Below are 6,356 nucleotides of genomic sequence, written 5' to 3'. Positions count from 1 at the left end.
TGCAGTAGTTAAACAGCCAATCAACGAATGCAGTAGCAGTAGATTGAAAGATTAATTGGAAACTTTCAAGAAGAGAACTTACCCAAGTGCTATGAGAAAAAAATTCTAATTCAATTGAAATCCAGGAAATGAGTATACTTTCCGCTTCCTGTAGTTTTTTCAGTTCTAAGAGATGCATTATTCCGGGTGAGCAGTTCTTGAAGAAATTTCATTTCATATGAAAGTTATTTCCGGCCATTTTATTTTCTTTTTTTTATGAAAGTTAATGATATTTTTTCGTCAAATTTTGTTATTCTTAGTGCGCAATTACCGGAACTGATCCTCGTTACGTTGCATCACACTGAATGCAGGAGTTTGTAGTTTAACCCTGGTGTTTACATCAACAGGAAACGGCAAAACACTTCCGATTTCACTCACCTACCCAAAAGACCAACTAAAGACGTCTTCAGAAGAGTGATCAATGTCCTTGCACACGACTAGTGATAATTTTGTCATTTTAAAACATAAACGGCTGAAAGGAAATTGCGAGAAGTCTGACACTGGTCATATTCATTTGCCCTATGCTCATACGTAACTTTTCCAAAGCGCAACAGTCGTCAAAATATAAGTAAGTTATATAATGATAAGGTCATTGGATTATTTTGTTGATCTATACTCTTAAAGCACCTAGTAAGCTTTACTTCTCGATTGAAGGTTGAACGCTCTAGTGATAGCGCCGCGAGGAAAATTTAAATTTGATATGTTTGGACTAGAACTGTGCATTGGATGCGGAACAGTCGATGGGCCCCGCTTCTGTTCCTTTTGAATATTAAGAATTGGCAAGTTTAGAAATAAGTCCTGTTTCTTGTGATGTGATCGTATCATACACTGAATGCATGTACTAGTCATATGATGGAGTTTGAATTAAAAGTCTCGTTGTATCTTATTTTCGCCATTATCAAGTGGATAAGTATAAAATGGAATTTAGAACATAAACTTAGGTAGTAAAGCACTGTAAGAATTTACTAAAAAGCACAGAAAGTACGATTTGCTTTTTCTCAGGCAAAGCACCTGGTCATTTGCAGCTTGCATAGTGATATAAGTTCTTTAAAGGACACACAACACCTAGAAGCTGCCTGAACAGTTATAAATGGTGGACAATTTGCTAGAATTTGCTGAATATAGGAAATGGAGAAGTGCAGAATATCCAAGATTGAAAGCATTGGAAACAAGGCATCATCCCCCACCCACTAGGGGTGAGAAAAGAACACGAAAGGCATCGGTCATTCGGGTGATAAAACCACTTTTATGTCGCAGCTACAACGTGATTTCATCATATGCTATGTAACTGAAATTTGTCGTGTAACTTGGTTGCAAGCCCTCTCTGCTGTGAATTACACCACATGCGAGTCCCTCTTTACTTGCGCATTCAGTTGGGCGTTCCAGATAAAACCGGTGGCGTCTCGTGAACCCTAGAAAGCGACGTAAACTTTCTGGAGTTCGTGCATCGCTGGGAGACATCTGTTTTTTCTTCTCACAGATTTCTATTGACCTTTTTAATATTGACGCTCATTGGATCGCTTTCTGGTTAAACTTTTTGGAACACAGCAAATAAACGCATGGACTAGAAGTGTAATAAACGGGAAATTACAACACCTGTTGAAGAGCATGGGGCGGAAGGTAGCTAGGAAAAGAAAAATTCAGTGAACTTAAAAGACTTTGTGTTTTTACTTTCTAACTCGCGGAATTGGTCTCCAACAACTTGAAGTAACTAGGGATTTAGTAGGCCAACATGATTACATTGATTATATGCCTGCAACGAAGGTTTAGTCTAAATAACTATAGATATCTAATTAATTCAGGTGATTGTGATTAACACAGGTTTTCGAGCAAGTAAGAGCTTTTGGCTAAAGGTCTGGTGACAACTTTTAATTATTTTGGTCAGGTAGATTTTTTTTTAAAGTTTATGGTTTAGAGACTGATTGAGTGGTTTAGCGGCAAAGAAATTCGTGCACTAGCCGTAAAGTAAACTGTAAATCTGAATACCATCAAAGAGCACGAAGCTGAGTGGAACTTTAAAACAAATAAAAATCATAATAACTTGAAGGTGTTTATTTACAGTTTTTATGGTTTTATTATTTATTTATAAATGATCAAAAGCGCTTTACATGAATTTAAAAATATGTATAAAAACACAGTAACAATGATGAATTGTAAGAAATATTTATAAAACCTTATGCTAAATAATTATACATAATTGACCATCCCCGAGAAAAGTTATTTGTCGTGAGCTAAATTAAAAGATGTGTCTTAAGTCTTTTCTTAAAAATGCTGAGTGATGTTATTTCCCGAACATTTGCTGGAAGGCTGAGTTCCACATTGTGGGGGCAGAAGCATAAAATGAACGAGCTCCTAATGTAGACAACATGCGCCCCTGGGACGGTCCAAAATTAATGAAGAATTCGATCTATGGAAATAAACAGAATACGACTAAATGAACATTAAGTTACTAATGTAGCTAGGTGAAATCATTCAGGAATATTTACTTCACATAATTACGATTCGCTCCTTTAGCGCCAAGGGTTTAAAAAGAACCGTACTTTAGCTTGGTATACTGAATTCTAAGTGAGAAGCTATAAATTGAATCCCAGTGACTGAGAGAGAAATCTTGCCACATTACTCATGCCAGAATGGACTGGTGTAAATTGAATTTCGCAAATGACTAAGCTATTCCATCTGAACTGATCCGTTTAAAGCGTTACCTTCTCTAACGGCTAGCGCTAGGTATTTCGAACGTCTTGGCGCTTTATTTTCACGTTGTATATATATGTTTTTATTACGAATGTTTTGTTTTCCTGAGGTAAATAAATCTGATGATGGACATGGACATGTAAGATCTCACAACCTTACGTTAAATCGTGTATTAAATATGATTGGTTAACGGCAACTCTTCATTGCTTGAGAGAGACAACAGCGGCAAAAATCGTTTATCTTTTTTCTTCGCTTTTTTTCTTTTTTTCACACATAAAATTTCATATTATCTGTTTTAATTAAGGGGGGAAGGGTGGGCAATGGCGGTTGACTTCTCAGAGTTAGAAGTAACACAAAGATAATAGGTTACGATTGTTAATGAGAAATATTTTCACTTTTTTCACTTTTTTTCACACCTAGGTTTCGAGAACATAAATTTATTTCAGGTGTCTTCCAAAGTTTATTTGCTCGAGCCTTTCATATCCAGTGTGTAGCAGCTCAAGGAACAATACGATGCCGCCACCTGTTTTGTTTTGGTTTTTTTTACCTTGTATCTTTTGCACTAGGTAAAATGAACTTCAAGTGAGACTGCCTCTAATTGAAAAGCTGCTCTTGTAAAAAACACAGAAACATATTTCATCACACTGACTAGCAGATCTGTTCATGTTTCAGCAGTTTAATGAAACAAAACAAAGCAAACACTAAATATAAGCGTGATTTTTATTTTGCTTTTGCGTTTATTGCTAATAAATTATTTCATCAGGGTTTCTAAAAACTCGAATACAATAAAAGCACTGGGCCCGCCGCCTCGTTCTTTCATCAGTTTGCTCATGTTTAGAAACCCTGGTGAAACAGTCGCCTTCGTGTATGAAGCATAAGTTTTGCTTTAGAAAGGACGTTGGTGAAAGCAATCAGTCATCATATCAGTCCATTTTTTTCCTCAACTAAATCAGACTCGGCGTAGCCATTCAAAAAAAAAATCGATCGAGCTTGCTTCGTTTCTCCCTAATGTGATCGAAATTCGTCTGAACTTTTCATCGCTAGTCGCTAGTCAACAAGCAACCTCATAAAGAAAAGCAACAACGAAAACAGCGCTGCTTTATCAGACATTTCTGCGATAAATAACCCTTGTATTTGTTTCTGTTAACTTTATGTATGTATTGAATACACTTAGAGTTAGGAAAATACTTTTGTTTTTTAAGGTAAATTAATCTTGCATTACAACAACACCTGGGGGTCAGTACTCGGAAAATTTATGCACTCTTCAGCCACTAGATCTGTAGGTTCTCTATATCATTTGATTGAGGGATTGAGATGATTTTGCAAACCTTATCGTAATTAATCATTTTGTTTTCATTTTTGAGGAGAGGCAGAGGCGAGAAGATGATTTATTAGTTACCTATGATAGTCAACCTTAGTAACTTTTATTTTGATGGTGTTTCAATATTTACTCTTTGCAGTCCACATTGGATATGTATGTATGTTTGATAAAAGAAAATGTCCCCAGTTAAACGCTCCGTATTTTTTATTTCATTTTTTTAGAGTACATTCAATTACGTAAGACTGATTTACGCATTCTAGTATAAATGTATAACAGACGTTGAGCTGTTGTATTTCTTTTTACGTTCCATGCAACGGTAGATCTACGGCATCGTTCAGGAATGTGAATAATTTTCTATTTCCTTTACTTTCCCAGACGATACCGTAGATCGGAACCCTTGTATTTGTTTCTGTTAACTTTTATTTATGTATACAAAACACTCTTGGGGTTGGAGAAATACTTTTGTTTTTTAGGTAAATTAGTCTTGCATAGCAACACCAAGGGGTTCAGTGGTTGGAAAAAATTATGTACTTTATTGACATCAGATCTGTAGGTTCTCTATATCATTTCATTAAGTGACTTAGATGATTTTGCAAACCTTGTTGCAATTAGCCATTTTTTTTTTCATTTCAGAGGAGAAGCTCAAGCGGCAGGAAGGTAATTTATTAGTTGCCTATGATAATGGATCTTAGTAACTTTTGTTTTGAGGGTTTCATTATTCACTCTATGCACTACATATTGGATATGCATGTTTGATAATAGCAAATATACTCAAAGATTCATTGAGTTTCAATTCCTTTTTTTTCTAATTCCACATTATATTGACCCAAACTGATATAAGCATCGTTTTATGAATTTACAACGATAGCAACAACAAAAAGAAAACACATCGGAATAACGTACCTTAATGCTTGGAAATAAGCTGAATCCTTCCCCAGCTGCAGCGAGTGCTTCTCTCTAATACACTCCATAGACAGAACTTAACTGATTAGGCTTTAACGGCTGATATCTGTGGGATCCAACCAGCAATTTACGGTCAAATGTTATTCGATGACAGTCACGGGAAATAATTCTGAGGCTGATTAAATAGTATTGTCAGTGGAATTAGGTCGTTTATTAACTTCAGCAGAGTCTGGCTTAAAAGTAAACTAAATTCTTCCTGCACAACTTCAGCTTTTCAGCGCGACTTTAACTTTCCTGCACGACTTCAACTAGCACGACTGAAAAATTCCGGCACAGCTTTAACTTTCTGGCATGACTTTAACATTCCGGTGTCTTAGCGGACTTGGACCCGTCTTAGATTCGGACACCCCGGTCCAACCTGCCGGCGGCTATGGACTCCCGGTCTAAATTCGTTAACGGATATGGACCTCCGCCGGTCCAAATTCGCTGGTGGATTCGGACCCCCCTCCGCGCATTTGGACCACCCAACAAAACTGAGTCAAACATAATCCTTAATGTACTAGTAGAAATAGATAATAATTTCCGTTCCAGTTAATACTAAAATATGTCTTTCATTCAAAACATGCGTATTGATGTTATCTGGTTCTCAGCATCCCGTCACAACTAGGGGTTTTTGTTAACCTGCGCGAAAGCGCTAAAACTCTGGAATAAAAACGAACTGTGAAACTTGATAGCGTTTGAAGCATGAAATGATAAATATGCTAACAGTGAATGTGAACCGCGTGAAAGCTTTAATTATTTTCACTTCCGTGGAATCCCGATTACTCGGGTCCCTGGTCGTCACTCTTGATAACTCGAACCAAAAGTTTTTCCCCTGCCCCCAGTAAACCCAATACTCCAACTGATTTTCGTTTGGCATGCCATGGAGGCTTGAAAAATCGGGATTCCACATCGGAATTCTGTTGCTCCACCTACTACTGTTACATTAAGACTTTTTCTACGGTTCGTAAGAATGCACACTAATTATTTTTAGTATTACCTGATGTTTCCTAGTGATTAAAAATAAGTTAAACTAACGGTCCTTTTAGGTTTTTTTGTCTAGTTAGCGTTCGGTCGAGTCGATTTATAATAACCTAAAATAGATACTAGGCACTAAGTTACCACTTGCATTGTTACAATTGCAGTTACAACTACATTGTTTTATGTTATTTTCTTTTTCTCGACCATGTGTCAAATAGATTCTTTTCTCTCTTAAGCCCAGCACGGAATATAATGTAGTCTTTTTAACAGTGCCGTTAAATTTAGTTATTATTTACTTACTGATATGAAAAAGCACATAGGTGTTTTTTTCGTCTCTAAACAGTCTAAGCTCAGGTTGTGAGAAACTTGGAATCGAGCGCTT

Source organism: Pocillopora verrucosa, chromosome 10, assembly GCF_036669915.1.
Source record: "Pocillopora verrucosa isolate sample1 chromosome 10, ASM3666991v2, whole genome shotgun sequence".
Lineage (NCBI taxonomy): Eukaryota > Metazoa > Cnidaria > Anthozoa > Scleractinia > Pocilloporidae > Pocillopora > Pocillopora verrucosa.
This window is presented reverse-complemented; position numbering follows the sequence as displayed.